This window comes from Plectrocnemia conspersa, unplaced genomic scaffold, assembly GCF_051122295.1.
Source record: "Plectrocnemia conspersa isolate PC_06_02 unplaced genomic scaffold, ASM5112229v1 ptg000007l, whole genome shotgun sequence".
In the NCBI taxonomy this organism is placed as follows: Eukaryota; Metazoa; Arthropoda; class Insecta; order Trichoptera; family Polycentropodidae; genus Plectrocnemia; species Plectrocnemia conspersa.
The window spans coordinates 12,083,520-12,110,652 of NW_028277171.1; the positions used below are offsets into that span (position 1 = coordinate 12,083,520).

Consider the following 27,133-nt stretch of genomic DNA (forward strand, 5'->3'; position numbering starts at 1 on the left):
TGGCACTACTTGCAGTATGATATTGCCATATCTGGCACTCCGTGTATTGGTTGCTATAAATATGTATGACTATATATTACACTAAATGCAGTATTCTTAATTTTTAGGTAAAATGGATCAAAACAATTTTGATTGGCACAAATGTTTTTTTAACATACCCGATACAAGCGAAGACGAGTATTTGTCAAATGTTACTGAATTAGGTATTTAACGCAATAACGATTTAACATGTGTGGAGAAAGAACCAATGGGTACAGCACAGAGGTTTATTAAAAAGATACTGTTTTTATGTTTTCATTTTTTAATGCATAGAGTGCCACATATGGCTCGATAAATATTATAATTACTACTGCATGTAGTGCCATATATGGCCTAATATATTTTTGTCAATAAAATTTTAAATAATAGTTAAATATTTTACTTTGATATTTCTTAACGTGTTATATAACATATATTTTTCGCAGCGATAAAAAATTCATGCGAAATGGGGTGAAGCGAGTCACTTTTTTACAATTGGTTTTCTCGTTATGGGGGGTGTTCGTTAAGCGAGGTTCCACTGTACAAATATTTATTAATCTAACCGTGTATATGAAAGTGATATAACTTGATAGCAAGCCCACACTGACGGATAACTTATTTAATTATTGACAAAATATATATCCATAAGTATTCATATAAATCTAAAAACATAAAGACAAATTAGATGTGACAAGAAATAAGATAACTATTACACCTAATTCGCATTCCAAAAACGTAAGCAAAAATAAAAGAATGACAGTATAGCTTAAGCGTTAATCGTGTTTAGTAACAATTATTTATAAAACCAATAGAGCAATTGTTTGTCGGTTGTTACCGTTGTATATAAATTACTATTAAGTATTAAAAAATGTATTGTGTTTAGATTAGTTTTGTTTTATGCGTTATAATTACAATGCGACTCGTGTCATTCGTGTTAATTTACATGAAATCGGTTCATAAAGTATTTCAGACGAGGTTAATAGGTTTGTTATTGACTATTATACGAACATGTTTATAGAAAAAAGGAAAAATATTTAAATTCAGCTAGATATTAAAAAAATATTTTTTTCGTGTGTTTTAATGAGCATCGGTTCAAAAACACTATGATACAATGCGTACATCCGAATAAATACCCACACACATGCATAACGTCTAGGCAAATATAGACGTTATATTATACGAATTTAATTAGAATTGGAGCATCTGAGGCCAAATTCCAATATGTTTTAACAAAACAATATTAATATAAATTGGTATTTTGATGTCTCAATTAGTATAAAAGATATATGCATTATCTTATCTTTTTGTCAATTTATAAAAATCATACAAAGAGGTCGGAGTTTTCCTAAGCATATATATTGTATGGGAAAATATCAGTATTTTATTTTCTGTAAATATATTAAAGCTTTTAAACAAATATAATTATTTTTTCAAAATTCGTTTAAAATTCCAGTAACATAAAACACAGATAAAAGATAATAAAACAAATATTTTACTAATAAATTCCAATTCATATCTTAGATACAACTTTGACGCGATAATGAGTTAAATGACTGTGCAGCTTTTCAATGTTTCAAAACAACTAGCAACATAAAAGTCTGTAAATAACATACACAAGCTTTTAAAGAACATCCATTTGGGCCAAAATCCGAACCCATCAAAGGCAATATCCTGCGAGTCAAATGTAACCATATACTTAGACGCTAACCGTTAAGCAAACGCACAGGTAGAGTTACGATAAAATGAAGCGTCAACATTATCAAATTCATGCACACAACATTAGCGTTTCGCCTTGTCAAAAATTCTACACACACATTATGTGACTAAAATATACAATTAAAAAAGTAAATAAAACCTGATATGGCGTTTGAATCACACGCATGCATACACGACTAATAATAAACCGCACAAAACGGAAAGTCTCTCGTGCAAATGCACCGATCGTCCTTAACAGATAAGAGTTCGTGTGTACTAACCGTGCGTTTCCGACGGCAAAGACACCGCCGGTTCACATGGCCGTGTTTACCACTCGAAACATGTCACACGCGTGCAAGGCCTACGGCAACAATGAGCGGTGCGAGGGGCGGAGACGGAGGCGAAGGCGAGAAGGGGCATGAGGCGTCTGCGCCCTCCGCGGCCGGACCACGTGGTGAAAGGGGTGCAAAAAAACTGTGGAAAATTGATAAGGGTACATCGTCGATCTTTTAACCACTTCCCGGCCACGGTACTTTTTTTTAAATTACTCAAAAACCTATTGCACGGACTCGCCCTTTCCTATGCAACAATATACAAATATGCAGCCGTTGCAAAACATTTAAAAATATTCGTATAAATCTAATTTTTGATTAAAAAAAAGCCTATGATAATAATTATCTTGAGAAATTTGTTAATTTTTAAGATGGGAAATTCACAAAATATAAATTAGCTCGTAATTACCGGGAAAGAGTTAAATTCAATATTTAAAATAAATTATTGATAGTACACCATAGTTATATACTAAAAGTTTTACAGGCGCACAGCATAACTTACGATGCTACATATATACGAGATATTTGAAAAATGAATATACAAAGTCAATAGAATATGTTATGAACAAGTAACAAATCTTTCATTAATCAATTCATATATTATAACCGTTTTTTGACATTGTTATGAAGTTCATCAGTAAAAACGGATGGCCATCGACTCTTCAGTACCCTAGTGTGCTTGGTGATAACGGCAATTCCATAAACATAAATAAGTTGGCAATATATTTCACCGAATCGCTGAACGAACCTTGTAGGAAATTAGAAATTGGCACGACCATGTTTAACACACGCGCTATCACAACGTTGCTTTTTTCATCGTTGAAGTTTGACGGTGAGGCAATTTCAACTTGTTTCGTCCGGGGGAAATCTTAGGTAGCTTGAGCGTTTTTGTGAGGCCTATTTTTGTCAGGATGAGTTCATGAAATAATCATCTCTAATAGAGATGAAAAGAGTACGTGCCTAACTTTTAACTAAATTAATTCAATGTTTAATGATTTTGTTTTCGGGCGTGTCTTAGTGATTCTTAGGTACGCGTAGCGCGATCTTTTTGCCAGTTTACCCGACCGGATCTGTGACTCGCGACAGCCTAGGTAGGAGGTCGGACCTAGTATTAGTGCACGCTGTTTTGTACTAAAGCGAAAGCCCGACTAGGGCCATGGTTCTTAATGAACCGAAACTAGCATTAGGCTTACGCCTGTCAAATTACAAATAAGTATGTATCAGAGTGCGAGCTATTTTGCACAAATTTCTAACTGCTGCTTCTTTACCGCAGTTGTGGTAGTTTGTTTTGATTGATCTACTTCCTTAAAATTACATTTATGATACAACAAAAAAAAATCTTTAGACTTTTTAAAAAGAGTACAAATTATTATATAAAACTGTTATATTCACAAAAAAATGATATAAGAAACACCCAAATCCACATGAAACGCGTCAAGTTAGTCCCGAGTGAAATAATCATTATTTTAATGGATTTAAAGTCTGTTAAACGTATTTACCAATTATTTTTAAAAAATATGCTTTTTAAAATAATAAAATAATTTGATACTGTCTGACTTTATAAAATACAAAAATAACAATCGATTAAGCTGATTTTAAACATAATGTTTTCATAAAATACAATATTTTCAGTACTAGATAAATATTTTTTAATTCTGATAATGACTAAGACAACAACATTAAACTATTTTTATGTATTCTGTAAAATATACAGCAATTTCACGCTGCGAGGCCCGTTTCAGACAAAAAATAGTTATATTTATCGACTAGATGAATTTATTTAACAATAAACAATATTTTTGGCGTAGCTTTAAAATATGCTGCTCTAATTTCAGCAATATATATTATACTTTATCTTGATTATTTCATATCAACTCATATCGGATTAATAAGACTATACAAAGCAAAGTTCGTATAACATGCAATAACAATAGATTGGTTTACTATTTCAAATACTCGCAATTTTAAAGAAAAATAATAATTAAGCTATTCCTAATTAACCTAATAAAAACATAGACTAGCTCTAAATATGCATACTGTTAAATGTATGAAATCACACTTTTTTATCCTGAGCAATAAATATATAATCAGATATAAAAAAGGTATACAAATTTCCTTCTAAGGCAGGGGAGATTTTTATATAATGTGTAATTAACACGATAGACCAGTGTTATAAGTCGGTGACCAATACTTAAAAGACATGAGTTCGACTCCAATATAGACCCAAGTATTTTACAATTTCTATAGAATCTGGGAGATCGGCATTAATGATTATTACATACATAATTATAATTCCGATCGATCATATAGCAAAGTCTTTCCTAGATTTTTTAAATTTTACTGATCAATAATTGAAATAAGATCGAGCTAGGTCGTGCATAAGTTCTTATGGTATATTATAATTAATAAAATATATATGTCACTGATTTATATACTATAATTTCAGTCTCACTACTTACTTAGAAGTTGTTGATTGTGTTAACCCTGTCGAAACGTATCTTTCTAAATTGATACCAAACATTGTGGCAAGTTCTAGTGAGAAAATAAATCAATGAAGAATACTACCATGTGTGTTTTACCCACAAAACAAAATTTATTTGCAAAAACATTTAGTTCCATTACATAATGAAAGTCGCAGTTCAATGCGTATTTACCATAATTACAACCTGTTACATGCTAATCGACATAGATCGTATGTTTAAAAATTTACATATTTAAATCACACAATCTAATTGAGATAAAATTACATTTAACTCATAACCTTGGATTCGCTATACCAAAAACACAACTTTTAACGACTCGATCGGATCTTTTCAATAAACCCGCGTGTTAACAACGACAGTTAAATCAAAATATCAATATTAACCGGCGGGCGCGAAAGGCGACGTGTCATATTATCGACCGTAAACTACATATAATACACATTATTGTGTACATTGTGTACCAAAAAAGGCGAGACCCACATACGCGATCGATAACCAACGGTTGATAGGTATCGATTACGGTTTGTCATCTTTGCCGTGTAAAAAGGCACGATTTCGAGTTCAAACACGTATGCGTCAATTTAACACCGCATGTTTGCAACAACACTTAGTGTCACGCGGAAAAATAAACGCACTGGTGTGCTTAACTCTGACGATGATATAACATGTTTCTTTTAACATGTAATGATATTGATTGATTTGAAATAATGTTTGAGGAAGCATCGCGGCATTGAGAGGGTTAAATTGAGGCAACCTACGCTAAAAGACGGCTAATTTTCACAATGAACGCAAGTTGGCATTTTATGGCAGTGACCGGTCAACTTCGACTAAGTAATTATGTTTGCATGTGTATTTGCTAATTTTCATCTTACTATTGCACAAAACATGAAATATAAACATCACATTTTAAGCAATATAAAATAATTTTGCTAAACTCAACGCCGTTGAAACACAATGGAGTAATCACTGCCCAGCCCAGAAGTAAAAAATAAATAATGATCAATTAAGACATCCGTTCATAATGGTTTATTAACAATAACATTTATGCAAATATGACAAAAAAACATTGTATATTAAATAAAAGTATCCAAGTTTTTTTAGTACAAAACTTTAAAACTGAAGTACTGGTTTGACATTGAACAAACATATAACTTATAGTATTTGCATAATTAATTATAAGCATATAATAATAAAAATGTTAATAAATATGCAAAAGCACATTAATGTGACGTGAAGATTAAGAAACCTAAACCTTGATCATAATTATCATTACTAATAACAAAAAGATGTGTTATATTACTTCCCAAGATGCAATTTAATGCTAACAAGCGTGCAGTAACTATGAAAATAATAATCAACAGTATGATTACAATTGATAATTGAAATGTATGTATTATATACATGTAAAAGATTATAATATACTAGTGGTTTACACCCGGCGTTGCCCAGAATTTATAATAAACGTATATACACCTGTAAATTATTTCAAGTCGTTTTTTAGTTACATATGTATATAAATCGAAAAAAGTATCGAATTCTTCAGAAAAAGTAAACAAAAATAACCATACAAGCTTTGTAACTACTCCTGTTCATGGCACAATAGAAGCAAAAATACGTATTTGTTAATTTAAAACAATACCTCTTTGATGTATGCAGAATATGGTCCAGGCAGAGGAGGCTTGAATATATTTGCTGTAGGGTCCTCCAGTGCAACTGAGCAAATTTTGAAACGAATGGCATTCAATATAGCACATTTATATAATAGGAAGTGAGATTATGTATATATTTATAAACGTGTTCTAAAGAGCAATGGATTTTTTAAAGCCGGTGCAGTATATGTAAAAAATATAATGATATGAGTTATACGATTATGTATTTTTTATTATAGCAACAGTGGCGTTTTTATAGTGAGGCGAATAATTTCAATTCACCACACCTATGTATAAATTGAAAAATAGTTTACCGGCTTCCGGTCTACGGACATCATCTGTCTTATTGTAAGCAATTTATAACGTAGCAATGATCGACAGATATCTTCGGAAACACGGAACGGTATTTTAATAATAACATAATTTGATAAAATTAGATTCTGCTAACAGCTACATGGAATAGAACTCGATATCATATTATGAGGAATTTATGATTTACGTCAGATTTTAAATTTACTAATCACAAATACAAAATTGCATATATTGAGCTGAGTATTAATATAAATAAATACGGCGTGTATTATTATTATAATTTAAAAATCCACGAAGTACATTAAAGCTATAATCAGGGCTATGAAGTCATTTTAAAATTAACCGACTCCGACTTCAACAATTTTAAAAATATTTAACATTTTAACATTTTTTTACAACGTATAAAATTGATAGCAATAGAAATAATGACAATTATTTTAAAATTATAAAAAAATAGAAAAATATTTATTTTAAATCATTTAGCATGAAAAATTCCCAAATTTTGATAATAAAAAATTATGTAATTTTTACAAAACCAAACATTCTTATTTATATTAAAGAAAAAAAGGAGTTGGTGTCGTTCCATTTTTTTATCCGACTTCGACTCAAAATTCGACTTAAAATGCTGACTCCAATTCCACAACCCTGGTAGTATCAATTAACCAAAAGTTTTTTATATTTATTGTCTATCGGAAATATAATTTATCCATAATAAACACATATTTCAATTAAAAAGTGTTAATCTAATAAATATTTATAAACCAATAACTACAACTTGTGGTCCGTAATCCACAAGTTGTAGTTATTGGTTTAAAAATTTTGTTTGATTTTGGATAGTAATTGAATTAATGTTAGTTATAAATTGAAATGATTAGTTATATTGAAATTTTAACAGAAACTATTATATTCATTACTAGACATTAAATGAAATTATATATAATCCTTCAAAAAATATTGTAATTATGTACGTATATAATGAAAAAAGAAATTACTTTTGATATTGCCGCTATTACAAGTTAATTAATAGCCGCAATCGAAACTTTACTGACCGTTTATACCAAAATTAAGAAGCCGTAATAACAATGTCAATCAGCAAATGACTCTCGGAATGGTATTTTTATAAATAGTATAATTTTAAATAATTCCATTCTTCTAGATGTTTTTTTTTATTTTTTTAAATAAAAAACATGAAATAAATAAAATCAATCGTCTCATGTATCAATAGACAGTGAAGGTATTGCGTCACATGTTGAAGAAAAATGACATTTATAATTTTTTATATAATTCACATATTTTAAAGGTCCACAAACATCCAACCCCCGAGGGAATGACACATTTTTATTATACGACTGGCAAATCCAAAATCGATACCGACCCCAAGACAACATATTGCCAAGTCATTCCGGTGATCGTTAACGTGTCCGTCCAGATGGGTAAACGACTTTGACCACCGCCGATTAATATCGCATCGCTTAAATCCATCGAGGTGGGCCAAGCCCAACAAAGCCGAGAAGATTACAGGGGCCATTTAACGACTTCGCAGAATTTAATATATGACAAACTTCAAAGCGATTGATTTTCGAACCCGACACGCTACCCATTCAACGTGAACGTAAACGTTCATTATATGTATGTGTACACGTAGCGAGTTTCTCGAAAGACCGACGCGCGAGAAAAATGGGTTGTACGCATCAAAACGGCAGAAATAACATTTGGATTTAGGTTAGCTAAATAATTAGATCGTGGCTCAAAGGAATAATTTGTCCAAAAAACTTTTGAGAGTCAATTAAATAATACGTTGAGAAGATTTTTATAAACGTTTTGTGAAATCTTTGAACCCCAACGCCTATCCTATCACATATATATTTATAATATAACGCTCTTGTATGTATATGTATATACGAAATTTTATCTGAATGAACAACAATGAGTACTTCGCATCGCTAGGACTCCAGACAATAGAGCCATATTCGAGGACACTTCACACTAGCATATCGTTCAAAACGCGAATCGCCAAGAACTTGCTTAAGTGAGACGCGCTCCGCATAACGAAGCAGAGTATCCTCTACTTCTAATCATAAACTTTGGTAATGTGCCTATTAAATCTTACTAGATTACTTGAACGTCACTCCCAAGTCATCGAGGGAAGTATTTATGGTTAAAACACTTGCGGTTAATATACAGTCATTCGATATAGTATGTGATTTTAGTATACAAATATCTAACAGGCATTTTTTTTATGGAACACTTTTATAACGCATAATGTCGAGGAATGCATATTATCGATCTGTTACAATATCAAAATATAATACAGGGGTTCGTCTTGAAACTCTCGCACTTAATTACCGTAACCACGACAATAATATAAATAAACGTGACAAAATAGTAAAAAGAAACGGACCATAAAAACGCTCTCGTATCGTCCAGGAAAAAAGGGTAAAACATAACACGTTTTATTTTCCAAAGCATAGAAAGAATATTTCTTTGTTGCGTAACAAGCAAGGAAACATTATATCACTGGACGACAAAAAGCACCGTAAAGTCACAATATTTCCGTTGCACAATTCGACCTCCAAATATGTCCATCAAGCAAATGTCACTTTCTAGAGGCGTGAACATATTTCGTTGGTCAAATAAGCAAGTGCAGCAATTGGCTGAATGGTCGATGCATGGTTATGATTCGCCATTTAATTTTAAAATAGATAACAAATTTACTGACCGAATAAATACAGACATATAGAAAATGATAAATAAAAAAATCACGTCCAATTAATATCAGGCGTAAATAGTTAGAAAATCGATATCAACGTTTGCCCTTCTGTGATGTACACCAAGTGTACACGTTATCTTATTATTTAAATATCTCTATAAATGTTTAGGTTTTCCTCCGTAATACAGTTACAAATTAAATTAAATAATTACAATATATACTCGTGTATCATTATATAAATCATGTATCAATTCTCTAATACAGTCAAACATTGGTATATCTTGGAGTTATAGTTTTTGCTTCGCATTGAAGTAACATTCGCATACAGATCTTTTTACTTGATTTTAAAAAATCGTAATAATTATTTAGTACGTTATTTTTTACTTCATAACAAACCCTTATAATTTTAGAAAATAAAATTAAAGGAATAAGTTTAAGGAATTCAAAAAAAGAATAATAATAACAAATCATATAAACTTTCTCTAAATAATAGACAATACAAGCCGCGTAAAAACCGAACTTCTTTTAATAGATAGAGAGAAAATCTAAACTTCATTAAGTAATTAAAGTTTTATGTTAGTTTATTCGGTCAGTCGCTTCCGTGCTCCGGATATTTTAAAATATCATCCATCTGCCATACTCTTTTCTATCTATCAATGACCTTCAATTATCGATTTTTTTTATTCATCTACACTCGTACATTATGTACCGAACCCACTGTTGGTAGTTCTTAGAGCAATACTAGTCACATTACCATTTAATTTTTTCTCAAATGGAGATTCGCAATATTGACCTTCCATTACTCTGAGCTTTTAAACTGTTGTTATGTTCCACGTCTTACATCCGCAAGCCATGGTCGGCAGCACAAGCTGCTCAAATATTTGTTTTTAAAACTTGAATGGCAGATGAAATAATAGTTTTTAGTATTCTAAAAGCAGCATAGTCTAAGGTTTTATTCCTTTGGTGTCCTATTATTGAAAAAAAAACATGAGCATGAACATCTAATGACGTCTCAATGAATATTATTGAAATAAAGTTGTAAAAGATTTTCGATGCATATGGCTGGGGATATTTCGATGCATATAGTTCGCACTGCAGGCATTATGATGCCTATGGTATCAAAATAAGCATTCAATGCGCCAGCAGCCAAAAAATCGCCTCGTCCATAATACAATGACAACAATAAAACGTACATTAATGCCTCCGCGGATAGATCGCATTGTTCGAACGAAACTCCGGACGCAAGTTTGTAAATGCCAAAGCCAATAGAATTAGGACGGCAACTGCCTATGCGAAATGCCATGGCATTTCGGCACCGACCGGGGGCAATCTGCTTTTCTATTAACGGGCAGGAGGGTCGACTTTACAAAAGAGAAAGAGCGAAGGAAATTGACGTCAAAAAGTGAACCAAAAATAATAAAAACTGAACAGCTGAAACTAGGGCGCCACACCCCGACTGTACATAGTGTTCTATATAGCTGGCGGCAATTTTCACGATCGCGCTATCAGCGGCGACGGACGATTGGAGGACTATGGAGAACGCAATTCGAAAATAGAAAAGCACCATCAATAACGTAGAAAGGGAAAATGACGAGCGCTGCGGGGCGCCGTCTATCAGTGAGATTTCAATTTAGGCGAAAGCCAATCGAGCAGTGCTACCCAAAAGTTAGTGATTAAGCGTACTGGACAAAAAACATCATTAAGACCTACGCTGAAATGATTTATGCCTTTGAAGCAATTAAAAACCATAACTGTAGTTTAATAAGCAGTAAAAGTAGAGCTATAAAAGCAACTCGAATAAATGATTTACATAACTGATAATCTCACAAACACCTCAGACTTAGAATCTGGGTTAAAATCCTTCTGGCAATTGATCTGAATAATTAGATTTGATTACAGTTCACACCAATATTATTGCCTCAAAGATAAAAAAATTATGTTAAATTAACAGATTCCATTTTTCTCGTGATTCATTCTCAATTTCTTGCTTTTGCTTTTTTAACTGCATTTATATAATATATAATAATGTTTAAATAAAATAGAATGCGTAGCACGTTAAAAATACTCTGGTTAACGAAAAAATCTTTCGAGAGTTTTCACCTTAATGTTGAATTCACTATACTTTAATAAGTCAAATACAATCTCCCAAAGAAGGTATCCTTATCGTACACTATTTTATATATCTAACTCTGTATATATCAAGTGTTATTCATAAATGCGAAGTTTACTAATGAGAAGAACCTTCCAAATACAGTGCCAATTCACACGTGGGTTTATCTCTAGTCTAAATTAATTACAGTATGTTAAACCACCATGTACTAACTAAATATTAAAATTAAGAATTAAAGTAATCACTTATAATTTATGCAAGAGTTTTTTTGTTTGATTAATAATTAATAATCATAAAAGCTAGCGCTGATCTAAAAAGTTTTTCATATATTATGAACTCGTCTAATATTCACTATATATGAATTATAAATCGAAAAACGTATTACTATAATATATAGTTAAAATCATACTCGTATATCAGACACTTAAAACCGACACGATAACTATAAAAGTTTAACCTATTCGCCAGCATGTTAAACGTTGTATAATTCCCATCGCATGAATTGTTAACAAATTATGAGAACTCTAGCAAATGTCGAATTAATAAGCTCTACGTGTAAAGAAAATTGATCGTTAATGAAAAACATATCCGTTTCGTAGTAATCGCTGTTTAATAATTTCGAAATCTCAAAAATCGCTAATAGAATCAGAATATCACCAGCAATGATAATTCTAAAGTTTGTAATGCACTCTGAAAACTGGTAAAACTGGCACCAGTCACGTCATACTAATTAGAAATTCGCAACAATAGCCGTGAATTTCCCCCCATACAGTTGGTCCTTGAATATCGTCTCCGCGAATGCTAAACTAACTTTTACAAACTAGTGAACCTTGCCCTGAAGTTCAAGTGTGCTGTACGTACTAATTGTCTCGTGACAGTGTGTGAAACATTCGATTCTTGGAATCGTTTGCCTGATAAACAAACATATATTTACAAATATGTACTTAGGTCCTTGGACTATAGACACAATAAAATAATAAAACAACTATTTCATTTTTGTGTTATGTATTAAAAACGAAATTTTAAATAATATTTCAATATGTAATCTATAGTTAAACAATTAAATAAAAACATATGTGTTTCCAATTATTGAATCGAATTAGATATAATATCTCATAGCCTTGATTTGATATTTGTGTACATATTTTAAAGAAGAAAGATTTTACAATTTAGGGACAAGTGTTGTTTAAATTTACAATTATTTTTCATCATTAACAAATTATTGTGTTAATATAATAAACTATTTTATAATTGAATTTCACAACCAAAGCCAAAACCTCATTAATTGATTACACAATACAACCCTGAATATATAACTATGTATTGTACAATATTCAGGTTTTTAATCGAAAGTAGCAAGACTATAAGCAAATCTTTAAAATCAATTCTTATTATAGTAGCTAAATGTTCAAAAATTAACATCTTTGATTGAATAGTCACTTTTCTGCGATTTGTCGATCGATCATGATCAACTGTGACCAAAGCCGATTTATAATAAATATAATTATGATATAAATTGTAACTGAATCACCGAATTATGTTTTACGTGTGTATAAATCAATATATAATGTCTAGTTTACACCTAACGTATAATTTAATATTCGCATATGAAGTACTAACTGAGAATACAGAAATTTACAAGATTTTTCTCAATTTACAGTTAACTAATAACATAATCAGCAGTTGTTTTATTTTAAGCTTTTATATTAAATAAATGATCTTCATATCAACATTTTACTATAATAAAGTTTAATATTTATAAATATTTTTAACGAGCATATGACAACTGACCTTTATGTCGAGACATGTGTACTCTTAAAGTAAAAGTCAAGTTAATGTTAATATGAAATTTCCGTAAAATATTATATTCGTGCATAATTATAATAATATATTTATGTACTAGTATCTTACTAGTACATATTAGGAGGACTTATTAATTTTTTTAAATTAAAACGAGTAATCTAATACAGAAGCGAGCGGCCTCCCCAAAAGGAACGCAGGACTATAAAACACCAGCTATGTATCTCCTTGTCGAAAGCAATTAATACTAAAACAAGATCAATCGTGCCGATACAATTAACGAAATAATGTGCACTCTGAAAACAGTACCTTAAAATTCATATCAAAGGCTAAAAAAGTCTAATAGGATATCAAATAAAAATAAATATACCAGTTCCGCCACAAATCATCCATATTGGTAAAGTGGTCGAAGGGGTAGTGGTTACATTCGCCTCTTCCCGTTTTCCTGATCGTATATAAGCCAGAACTCTGTTATAAAACTTCACATTCAACTAACATCAGAACTATCTGGACTTCGCTTCGTCTTGGAATATACGAGAGTTCAGCCCGAACTCGAATCCAGCGGAACTAACGCCGAATCGACACAGACAATAATTCAATAGTCCGATCAGGTCCACCGTGCTGGAGACAATGGGTTTTAAAAGTTTCGAAAATATATTAAATGAAAAATTATAAAAATATGCATGCATGGTAATAAAAGCCGCGTCTGAGACAAAATAATATAAACAGTTGCCAAATACGAATCAGATATGAGTATTATGAAAATATGTAATTAATTTACGGTTTTAATTAAACTTTAATAATCCATGAAATCGACAGCTAGTTTATGCAATCAGTATTTTTTTCTGTTTAGCATAAATAATGCATTTATGCAACAAAATTGTGTCAAAATATGCATATGTAAGTTCGTTACAGCTACAACTCGTTAAAAGTATTAATAATCATGAAAAGAAATCTGCTATTTGAACTTAAATAACTTTATGATATTAATTGTACCGTACAAAGAGTGAGTGCGATAACACGTCACTCTTGGATTTTCCACCACATACCTACTTTGTTACGAAACATAGCATTTCCGTAACACGTGTATCGTGTAACAAAATTTACTTTGAGTAAAAGCAGCGACAGTTTACTGAAATATATCACAGACGTATTCGAACAAATGATAACAACTTGTCATAAAGTTATAAACTAATGAAACATCACTACCGATCTGAATATTCACAGTCGACTAGAGTAAAAGCAAAAAAAACATCCCATAATCAGTATTCCTATCATACGCCATTCCTAGCTTTTCCTCAAGCCAATGAACTAAACATCGATCTAGGTCAGTGGTCTGCGTACTTTTTTTAGATTATTACCTAAAAATATATATTTTTGTACAACGATATATTGTGTAATGATCGCTTTTTCGTGTGTAATTTAGAAAACTTCAATAGCTTTTGACATACAAAAAAATAATTTATTGTACTATTCTGAAATGCAATGCGTTCAATTCAATAATTTAATCGAGGTTCAAGGAGTCCCTTTATAATCATTTGCTCGAAAAATTATATCTTTGATACATATTAACCTCGGTTCTCTGACCCCTGATCTAGGTCGTACATGTACGCTAGTGTATGTGCTATAACAATGAGCTAAATGTAACTTATGGGAGTATAATATACACACATTTATAATATCCATACATATATTGATAATATAAATACATAACAAACCAACAAAGCATCTGGAACACAATATCAGATGAGCAATTGAAGAATGGATGGAAAATCCTAATGAGTTATGTGCTTAAATTAATCTCCAAAGTATTAAAGGGTGAAATATTTCCTGATGATTACGATATAGGAAGGAGTATACCTATACCAAAAAGATAGCAACAAACTGCTAAAAACAGTAAGGTAATTACGATGATAAATAAAGTCTTCTCAACCATCATTTATAAAAGATTAAAGAGATATTGGCTAAATTTGAATACAGTTTCCGGCAGATCCAGTTAAATACAACATTCAACCCTACCACTTATATGACGTTTTTTAAATCCCTAGCGATAAATGCTACCATTTATAAATATTTTTAAGGAAAATAAACATTTTAATATTTTTACCATACTTCATTATGCGTATATGCATGTGTTATATTTGTCTCTCTCTTGCTCGTTTTCAAAATATTTTACTGTTACATCGGAATATTAAAGTGATTATTTCAGTTGCCAAGAAATTATAGATGAAAACTTCCTTAGATGGGAGTGACGAAATGGGTAATGGAAAACGCCGAAAAGTAGAATAAAAAATTGTGACTACCTCGCAGAGGACTGGCCCAATATGAGACTGTTATCCAAAGCGTTAAAAAGTTAACAAATGTGACATAGAGCCAAGAAGCTAATGTTTTGTTAATTAAGCAATATAACAATGTATACAACATTTTCCACATTACTTAAAGAAACTATTAGTGTCACTTAAATTTTTAATTTAATTTTTTTCTAAACCTGTTAATTATCATAAGTCGGCACCGTCTCGGACAAATACATTTTTAATGCGGTCGTTTTAATCGAATATCTCCCTCTCTCTCACCAACGACGTTCCTTCGATAAATAATTCAGCCAACCTTCATACACGACCAGATGTTAGGGTGAAGGACAGCTCACACCGGGCGAGTCACGTGGCTGCGATGGACATCCAATAATATGACTTGAAAAAAGTGAGAATATTTGCGCGCATCCATAATTCACGCGGAAAAGCCTAGGTCGAATTCACGGACACATACGAACAACACCATGTCATACTATCATCAGAAGCATTAAAGATCTAGAAACGGAATATTTTATGTATTTGATTTATTTTCTAGGTAATATTTTCTTAGAACAATAAAGTAGCGTGAAATTTTCAAAAATTATACAAATACACTAAAGAAAAATATAAAGGTTCATTTGTTCGCACAATGAAAAAAAATATTATGAACGACATTTCGAAGTCTATGTTGAAGCAATAGCAAAACTATCGTCAACCGTTGCACATTTTTGACCTCTAATTTAACCTTAATGCTAATTCTACAGCAGCGTCTCCACTGGAATTCGATTTGCAAAATTAGTTAGGATTTAATTAGCTAGTGCCAACTTGGAAATATAAAATCATCATTCGGATAAAAACAGTAACAACGACATAATAAGGATGAACGCTACAAGAACGTCCAGAAAAAAGGGTTAACACATAAATAACACGTAATTACTCTCCGATGCATAGATATAATATTTCTTTGTTGCGTAGCGGGCACGGAAACAATATATCACCGAAAAGCATCATAAAGTCACAATATTTCCGTTGCGCCATTCAGCCTCCGAAGATGTCCATCAAGCAAATGTCACTTTCTATAGGCGTGGACATATTTCGTTGGTCAACGGGTGCAACAATTGGCTGGAAAGTCGTTGCATGGTTGTGATTCGACAGCGAGCTTTGCAACCTTTGATACTAAAGGCTGGTCTCCAATGAGGAGAGGGCAGACGGTGTGCTGACGGTCAGAGCCAAGGAGGTACTCCCAGACGATCACCGCAGAGAGGAATTGACATCGTACAACTGTAATGCTTCCACTTCACTCTCCGAAAGTAGGCGACAGTTGGCCAAGGACGGGAAATATAATGTGAAAATTCGGGCTTACTTCGGTCGAGCTCGGTTGTCCCCGCGCTAAAATCTCTCGCAAGTTCTCCGAGGTCACCGCGAACGGGAGGTAAACTGGGGGTAATTTTGGTCGAGGCGGCCGACTTCGTCGCCTCCGAAAATTCCCTCGCTTTCCGAAAGTAATACCCGAAGACGCTTCGAGCGCGAGCGGCGAGATACTTCCCCTTTCGCTCTCTCGCGTGACGAGAGAGAGAGATAGAGATGGTTTATCGCAAACTGAGATAGAACGATTCAATTTTAATATGGGCGTCTTCACGATCGCGCCACTGTTTGGTATTTTTGCCCGATCTGGACGGCCAAAATTATTTCACCACTTTAGTTGATTCCATAAGTGCTCTTAGTCAAATATATAATATTATAAGTGCTAAAAAATACAATTATTTAAAGTATTTCTTTAATTGTAGGCCCGAGGAATAGGAATTCCGTGTTGAACGGTCGTGCGAATTTCGCCGCGTAGCGTAAAAAAAAAATTTGTATATGTCACAAATTTGCTGTTTTTTATTAAGAAAAAGTATTTGACTAGCATTTTACCATACTCGGTATCGTTTTTTTAAATATGTATATATTTAGTCATTCCAAACAAATTTTTATTTTATTTCATTAGTACGCGATCCACAATTTGACGTTTACTGATTTTACCACGGTAACCATATTATTAAAAAATTACAATCATTACAAAACTGTATTTTAAATTTGACGTTAACATTTCTTTAATTGTAGGCCCGAGGAAGAGGAATTCCGTGTTTAACGGCCGTGCGTAGCGTAATAAAAAAATTTAGCCGCGTAGCGTAAAAAAAAAAAATTGTATATGTCACAAATTTGCTGTTTTATATTAAGAAAAAGTATTTGACTAGCATTTTATCATACCCGGTATCGTTTTTTTTTAAATATGTGTATATTTGGTGATTCTGAACAAATTTTTAGGTCGTAACTTTCGCGACTAAGCCCCGTCCCATTTTTAAGAATAATACATTTTTAAGGTATGCAATGTGTTAAAAACCGCAAAAATCCGCAGTCAATTTTGCATGTATCATAAAGAGAAAGACCTAAGCTATATATTGTATATAAAATCTCAATTCAGCAAATTGACTTTCCATACTTTTCCTTAAAAAATAATAGAAATTATTCATTAGTTGCACACTTGAACGTTTCCTGTTTATTATTTATTAGTGACAGTGAAGCCTCGATTCAACATAAAATGTCTTATTTACTAACATTGATCTATTCCGGTGCATTGCAATCATCCACCATCTCCTTTTTCTCCATTTGGCTTTAATTTTTTTTGTGTTTAAAACACGCACGTAGTTATAATACGCGAGGTTGAGAAGCGTGCACGCGTATGAAATTCCCGGCTGTGCGAACGCTATTCGAAAAACTGCGACCTTGACCGACTTCGGTCGAACTTCCACTAGGACAACTTTCGGAGAGTGAAGTGCGGGTATAAGACTTCAGAGAACCATCCACTGGACATCATCTCTCCGCCAGCTTATCCACCACCACTCGGAGAATAACGACACTCGCTCACCATAATATGTCGCAATATATTTATGTAATATTATACAATAAATTATTATCAGTTTCCAACTGGCTGCGAAACAACATCCCTTAGGGTTAGAAACATTAAACCAGTCAACTTACTATATAAATTTGAGTAACCTATTTTTAACAAGATGTGGTAGAATGTATTTAAATAATTGTATTTACCACCCTCCCCTCTTGTTATGCGCAATCTAGTTCAGTTCCTGACTACACCTGATTCGTTTCCCGATAAAATGAATATTTTTAGTCATTCGTGTCAAAACCCACGAAGGTACACGACGACTATGTATAAACATAAGGTAATATATAGACTGACCATATGACGTGATTTTTTACTTTTGAGAACGACTAATTGTTTTTGACGTGGATTCTAAACAAGAACCCCTTTGAGTTTGTCCAGAAAAATGTATGAATTTTATTAAAATGAAAATAATAAAAAACGACCACTGACTGGCCAACTTTTAGCCCCTCTCCCTCTGTAAAAGGCTGAAATGATGTCCATGAACCGATTTTGTACATATTAGTTTGCAGTGAGTATAATCTAATGAAATCTGGTTCTGACTCGAATCATCGAGAATCGGAAGGAACGTTGTACATCGCCATTATTGCACAAATTTTACAGCCAATTTCAAAAGTTTGTATTTATAAAGATAAACGCATGCACCGGTTAGTTTCCCACAATACAATATATTAATTTATTTGAGAGTGTGTGTCTACACCTCGCTTCGCCCAACGGCCCGGCCCTGTCCCGTTTTTATCTCAGGAAATCATGGTGTATGTATGTATGTACTATGTACCGCAGTAATTTGATAATAAAAATCTTATAACTAGGTAGTATATTATTCTTTTTTTATTTTAATTGAATAGATAACAATTTAATCAAATACATAATAATACGCCATCAAACCATAAAAGCCATATCACAAGTTATAACTATAAATTAAAGGCGTGAAGTCTTCGTATCTATCGACCAAGGGTGTGTCTTTACACAGTGATAAAAACGTTAAAATTAAATATCTTTCATACAAAGTTGAGATTGTGCAAGAAACAAAGTCAATTGAAAAATAAATAGCAATATTCTTTTAGAGACAATTATTAAATCTAAACATTTTTCACATAATATACATAAACAAACATTAGGATTTAAATATACGTTTGGCACTGCAATCGAGCTAGAAATTAACGTCTAAACGTAATTTGCGTCACTCAATAGCAGGTAAGTGATGAAACAGATCGAATCCATGCAACGACCAAGTCACTAAAAATAGCTAACGTTGCATGTTTCAATTTAAAATACATTTATGACATTAAATAACTAACAATTACATTAGATATGTGAAACAGTTAGCTCATCGATCAGTCTTAGAAAATACACAACACAACATAATACTTCAATGCTTCAACTTTGGTTGCTGTCATTAGTCATAAGTGACAGGCCGACTTACAATAATATATTGAAGTCCTTCGATATTAACATATCGGAAGGATAAGACCACGTAATGCGTTGGAGTGATTTAAAGTGCAAAAATAATAGAAATACCCAGGATCGCTGCAGATTAGACACCACTTGCCCACAAACACAAGGGAAATTACAATGTGTAGTAGTATGCAGAGTCGAATTAATTCCACCGTGATTTAAGAAAATTTATTGAGTTTGCTCATCAAATATCTTAAAATAAATACATATTCTCTTGAGATTAAGATTTCATTTATGACAAAATAAGAGCTAAAATTAAATGACAAATATCCCTATCCTATTTTAGTCAAAGATATGTATCTATCAAGGCAGGTACTTAATTTATCTAGCCCCATACCAAATAGTTTATGGGCTGTCTGTCATCTCTAAAAGATTTACTTTGAAATAGTAACACAAAACAATACTGATAACAGTTTTTCTTTTTATGCTAGGAAAAAGAATTTGTTTTGTATCGACTGTATACTACCAAATTAATATTGTAGTAGCACGATTACAATTAAGAGTAGGACTAGGACAACGCAAATTGCATATAACGCTAAAATAACGCTTTTTGCTTAATCGCCCGTCAACATTTGACAGCACGCAAACGCTAGGGCAGAAAGTGAAAAACTTAATTAAACCACACCTCAATCGGACTGAAAGCTCGCGACCGCCGCGATTAACCTGTCGACTTTATCTTTCGGTTAAGTTACGCACGCACGTACATATACAACAGAACGCGGTTAGATTAAAAGCGAAATCGAATGGAATTGATATAAGGTATTCACTTTTCGCTAAGGTGGAATCAACAAAGGCTCGGAAATCCATTTAAAACAGAATATATAAACCATTAATAATTACATATAAAATTTTATTTCAACAAGAGGTAACACTTTGTGACTATGATATGGTAAGATCATTTATATTTCGTTATAAAGTCTATTGTTCGTACTGCATCTTATGACTGTATATGATTTTCGCTGTGTACTACTTGTTGCATGTTAACGGTGTGATTAGTTTAGGTTTAAATTAAATTTTGAGACAATTACGTTTTTCGTTACGAGTATGCAAGCTAGCGATATATGTAGTTAAGTATCTTATAAAACAAATATTATTATTAGATTTACTTTGAGTCACATTTTATTAGTCTTATCGCAAGGTAGTAAAAAATGAAAGCATTGTTTATGAGTGGTCATTCGTCAGCAGAAAAACATTGATGTTAGTTAAACCGAAACAAATTTTTGAAAGTCGATATAAATACAAGTAATTCGTCATCAATAATTTTCCTTAGCCATTAAAATTAATGAGTAACAAAAAATAAGAGAAGAGGACAATTTAAATGAGCAATATATAAAATTATTGTTACATAAAACGAATTGTTTGTGCGTTACTGTTGGAAAGAACACATGAATAACTCTCTGCAACGAAGAAAAAATCTGAAGATTTACCTTAGATTAATACATGAACAATTCGTTTTATGGAACAAAGTATTTATTTAAATGCACATATGTATCTCTCAAAATAATTCCCTGTTGAATAAATAGCACCTAGCTTGAAATATCAATAAAATGTCCTTTGTTATGAGATCAGAATGATACTTTAATAAGCAAAGAGTACCAATCCGTCAACCAGTATTAAATACAGAAGACAAATATTTTTAAAAACTGCCCGAAGATGAGATTCTTAGAAGATTATACGATATTTGAAGCGAAGATTTGTGGTGGAATATGTGGAGAGATGCAGAGAACGATTTATGACGAGATAATGACAAGTAGTTCAATCAAAGTACAGGAGATAGATGAAGATACTAAGCGGTAATATTTTTTTCTTATTATTATTAGATAATATGAGTATAAGAATTTTCTTGCAAATTTATTAACTAATATGTTTAAGACGCTTAATGCTAAAAATCATTAATAAAGTAATCAGTTCATTGCGTTTCTGCGACAATCTACAATAAAGAAAGCACTACTATTCAAAAGTTTGTTCATCAATAAGTTCATGTTAATAACATATCTACTTAATGACATGCAATCGAAACACTCTTTCGCAAACATCCTTGATACAGTTTACCAGTCGGCCTCAATGAGCTTAAATAAACTAACTGAGAAGAAGGATGACGATGGTGCATAACAATTTGGCCGATATACAGAAAAGGTATAAATAAATCCTTATGGTTTCGTTACATTTTCTTTCAATGAAACTTTTAAAAGTAAAAAAATAATAATCATGAATATGCATGAAGTAGCTCCATTCCATCTTCCTCGAATCATATTCAAAAGTAATCCAATATCTCATCGTTTTTTTAAAAGCGGGCGGAATTAAAACGGTAAAATAAATGGTAGGCCAGACGGAAAAAACATACGAATTTGTACATCGGTGGTTTTATGACAGGGATATGATTGTAAAACATCGATTTTGGTCCGAAAAATTGTATTGCTATCGACACGACTGTCACTGAAGTAAAATTTACATTATACCCTTATGCTATCGCTTTTGAATCGTGATCAAGTGTACTATTAAAAGTAAAAAAAAATGTCGATAGATCGCTCTGGCATTCAACTCTTTATATAATAGATTCATTTTTAGTAATCCTAAAACTATCTACAACCTAACGGTTAATTGACCACGCATCAATTTTCTTAAAACGGGCATTTGTCAATAAAATGCATTTTATATATTTCACTAATTTACCATTTTATTTAACACATTGCATACCGGGCATTATTTCTAAAAATTAAGTCATGCGGCGGGGCTTATTTGCGAAAATTAGAACCTTAATTTGTTTTAAACTATCATAACTTTTTAACGAGTTAACGTTTTAACAGCAAATTAAAAAAAATATAGTTTTGTTATGACTGTTTTTTTATATTCACAATGGTAAATTCGGTACGTCAAACTGTGAATCGCGTACCAATGAAATAAAAAAAATTATGTTTAGAATTGTGGGGGTTCTTCTTTAAACTCGCGCACTTAATCACCGTAACCACGAATAATAATAATGTAATTTAAGTTGAATAATAAGGATGAACGTGACAAAAGAGTTATGTCCAAGGGGGGAAAAGGGAACAAGAAAACACGTTGTAATTACCCTCCTATGCAGAGAAAAATATTTATTTTTTGCGTAACGATCGCGAAATCAATATATCAGCGGACGACAAAAAGCACCGTTTGGACATATTTAACCCGTTGCACAATTCGCCCTTCATATATGTCCATCAAGCATATGTCACTTTCTAGAGGCGTGGACATATTTCCTTGGTCGAATAAAAAAGTGCAACAATTGGCTAAATAGTCGTTGCATGGTTATGATTCGCCAGAAAGTTTTCCATACTTATTATACTTAAGGCCGGTCTTCAATGGACTAAGGGCAGACGGTCAGAGACGTCCGAAAACGGTCAGATAGCAGACGGTCAGAGAGAAGCGAGAGAAGAATTGGTATCAGCGGACAGCAAGAGAAACGTGCCACAGAGAGGAACATCGCCAGATTACGAGACCTCGGAGGACCATCCACTGGACATAATTCCTCCACCAGCGCTCGGAGAAAAATGATATTTGCCCACCATAGTTTGTTACAATATATGTAATATTATATAATAAAATCATGACAAGTTTCCGGCGTCTTTCTGGCTGTCACAGCCAGAAAGGCACCATACATACATATTTCAAAAATAAAAACCATACAGATTATGAAAAATGACACAATCACAATCATTCCGAAGAAGTCCACATAAGCGCAAGACCGCAAAATGTAAAAGTTGCATGGTTGGGTGTCGTGCGAATATCACCGCATATGTTGACCGTAAAGTGTTAAATATTATTTAAATAGATTTTTATTTTCTTGGTACGCGATTTACAGTTTTATGGTAACTGATTTCACTATTAAGAATATAGAATATGTGGGATATATTCATAGAAAAAAAATTGTAACAACTACCTTAAAACGAAATTCTTTCTTACTTGAGTTTTGTTGAGCCTCTGGAATATCGGAAATCGATTTATTCAACTATTTTAGTTATTATAATAGTAATAACAAACGAATAGCGGTAAATGAATACGTTACAAATAAAAATTGAATAATGGTCGACAAACATCCCTTTAGATATAATATTTCTAGTGCCTTTGATTTTCATCGGAAATAAATATTATTTATTATTTTCATTCTCCATTTACTGTAGAATACGTAGATGTGCTCTTAAAATCACGAATCGCAGATAGTGTTAAGAATTTTATCAACCAAACAGCTTATAAAAATACGTTTTACAAATTTTTGTTACAAAGTTCTTTAATGTATTCGAATATTTCGAGTAATTTATATATTGCTTCAATATTTTCAGGAACATACATTTTTAGAACGCTTTTTAGTAAAATAAAGCGTAAAAATATTAATTCAAATCAACTAAACATGCTGTTTTTCTCAACTTTCCATAGTCTCTTCGTCGGTTTTAATTTTAATATTTAATTCCTAATTATGTTTTACAGCTACCTAGTAACTAACTACCCTTAGGGTTAATTCGACGATCAAAACAGCTCAACAACACAGATCGCGATCGCAAGAGTGTGTATGAGATATCTTCATTACTTATCGGCGAATTTTTAAATAGTATTTTTGCATACTCGATCCTCCGTTCTTGAAATATCATCACGATTGCGCGAGATGCATTAGGAATAGTTCACTTTACTTTTAGTATTGTAAATAAATCAATAATGAAATTTCGGAACAATTATTATATAAATAAAAATATTTGTCCATGTTATTATTCATGTTTGACCTCCCTTCAAAAACAATATAGTAAAAATATAAGTAGGCCAAACAATAAGTATATTTTAATTAATAATGTAAAAATCAATATATCGATGGCTTTTAAGAGTATCTAGTGTACTTTTGTCACTGAATCACTGAAATGAGTGTAGAAGTAACCAAATAGTTAATATTATTATATATGTATATAAATCACACATTGCATATTAAATAATTAATTACACGGTAGAATTTCGTGTTGTCACTTTTTATTAGAGATACAAGATAACAGACTCGATAAAAGATTTATAACAGCGATACGACTTATTGTTTGATTAAATCACGCAAACCTTCCAAAAAAATGTTATATATCGTTATCGACAGAATTGGGTACATATTTGGTGCTAATATTGTAATAAATCTTCGGCCACAAAATATTCTATCAAAATCCTGTCAATTATGAACGAAAACGTGAAATGTCAAACGTTACGCTTCGATGCTATCACGTGAAAACTTTTACGCTATATTCACTGCTGTAAAGGCTAAATAGAACGAAACATAAAAACATGAAGATGCATCACCTAACCGCAGAGAAATAATAAATGATCGAGTTAAATATAACATAAGACGATAGTGCAATTGGGCCGCGTGCGTTTAAGAGAACGCGCGCCTGTTTTATGCTAAACGGATATATTAAGTTAAACAAAATGGAGTCAGTTTTATTTTTGTATTCAATGTTTTTGACATAATTTTGAAAGTAATCGGTGCGGAATAACGGTAGTGTATGTGCCACTTTTATGTATGTTTGGAGGCGTTTGTTTTATTGTTTATGAAACAGATCTGAAAGATTGGAAAGTGCAATGAATTTGACACAAATAATGCGGGAGGATAACTTTTCGGTCAATTCAGGCGATGGTTGCTTAGAAGTGTGTGAGAAAATGGTGCGCGTTTGAACGTTATTAACGTTTATTACGGTTTACAGCAAATGCGACTCACCTCGGCGACGCTGCTGCGGCCGAGGGCGAAGTCTCTGCGCGAACCCCCTCGGCGCCGCCATCACCGGCACAACACTTCACTTTCTAATCTGACGTTTGGGCCACAGCACGCGTGATTTCGGCCAAAACCACTTGTTGGCCTACAATTTTTTATGGAAAATTTAAGCAGCTAACAAAATACTGATTTAATTGTTAATATATTATATAAAAACGTAATTAGCAATATTAATAAAATATACCAACATATAAGTGAAATTATTAAATTCATTATTGGTAAAATCTAAATTCCTCTTAATAAATATTTAGATGACTAACAATGTTTATTTTAAGGGCTTATCTTCTATATAAAACTATTTTTAGCTTTTAGAAAATATTTTTACTACAACCTTGTATATGATGTATTAAATTCGACGCTGTTTTTTAATAAATTGTAAATTTAACTAATCTAATAGGTAATCGTATTTTTAATTGAATTGTGATAATTTGAAACAAGTACTATTATGTGACTAAATGTTTAATACATGTGCACTTATAATTTTGTTAATAAAGTTTTGTTGGTAATGTTATTTGTGGTTATGTTTGTTCTATTCTTAATTCCATTTAGTTATTGCGCCAAAAATACATTTTCTTGTACCTTAATTACTGTTTTACACATTAGATTAATATTATGTATAATATTTATAACCAAATATTTACAATGAATAAAATTGTACAAATTTTAAAAAGACACTCTCATACAATATTATTGGATATTTTTTATTTTCAGTGGTAGCATGATTCCCATGCGATTTTAACCATATTCAAGGCACGTTGAATTATTTTGTTAAGTTTTATTTGAAAAACGCCAATGGCAATTTTACCCCTCACCACTCCAAAGCCCGTAAAATGACACCTTTAATTAATCTGTTTGTATTTATATAATTCCTTAAAATTAGTGCACATACAAATTACTCATTCGAGTGATAAGTGATTTCCACTCTATACTTAAAATGTCTTCACTTTCACAGCCCAATGGGCAGTTAATACAGATTACCTGGAACGCCAGCCCAAGCAATAAAAAACATTTCTACATATGTAATTATACGCCTAGAATTGTAATACATAAAATAAAATAGAGACTGCAGCCTTGAAAATTATTTTATTTTATATTACAGTCCCGCTTAATATAATTATCCCATCACATTATGAGTGAAGCAAAAAGCGAAGCGACTGGCGCATTTTTTCCCAGTTGGTGTTGTTTATGGTTTTAGACCGATCTTTAAATTACACACTTGACAGTGTGGGTTCGATGCCAGACTGAAAAAATTGGTGCAACTGTGATATAATTAATTTTACTATACAATATTGATTTACGCAAATTATCCAGGATACCGACAATATATATATATATATATATATATATATATATATATATATATATATATATATATATATATATATGTGTGTATATAGTGTGTAAATAAAATTAGCAGTAAAAATCTCGAGAAAGGATTATCGCGTATTAAACCTCGAACCAGCCAACAATTTTAAGTTCTAGTGTTGAAAACGGCTCATTTCAAATTCAAGACTAGTTAAAACAGATTTTTTTAATTCAACCTACAACTCATTGTTAAAATTCG

The 27,133-nt window shown here is 32.0% G+C and overlaps 1 protein-coding gene and 1 long non-coding RNA gene across 3 annotated transcripts in view; one reads left to right on the top strand and one right to left on the bottom strand.

The window, feature by feature from the left end:
* ATP8B (ATPase phospholipid transporting 8B) overlaps positions 1 to 25,641 on the bottom strand; it is a 59,091-nt gene extending 33,450 nt beyond the window's left edge. For both annotated transcript variants that reach the window (XM_088188549.1, XM_088188548.1), the window contains exon 1: positions 25,516 to 25,641. The gene's annotated coding sequence lies outside the window, so the exon portion shown is untranslated. The remainder of the gene's footprint in view (positions 1 to 25,515) is intronic.
* LOC148233938 (uncharacterized) lies at positions 23,224 to 25,605 on the top strand. The gene is made up of 2 exons (XR_015810205.1): positions 23,224 to 23,345; positions 25,502 to 25,605. It is a non-coding gene; the product is annotated as an uncharacterized LOC148233938 (long non-coding RNA).
* Positions 25,642 to 27,133: the final 1,492 nt, after the last annotated feature.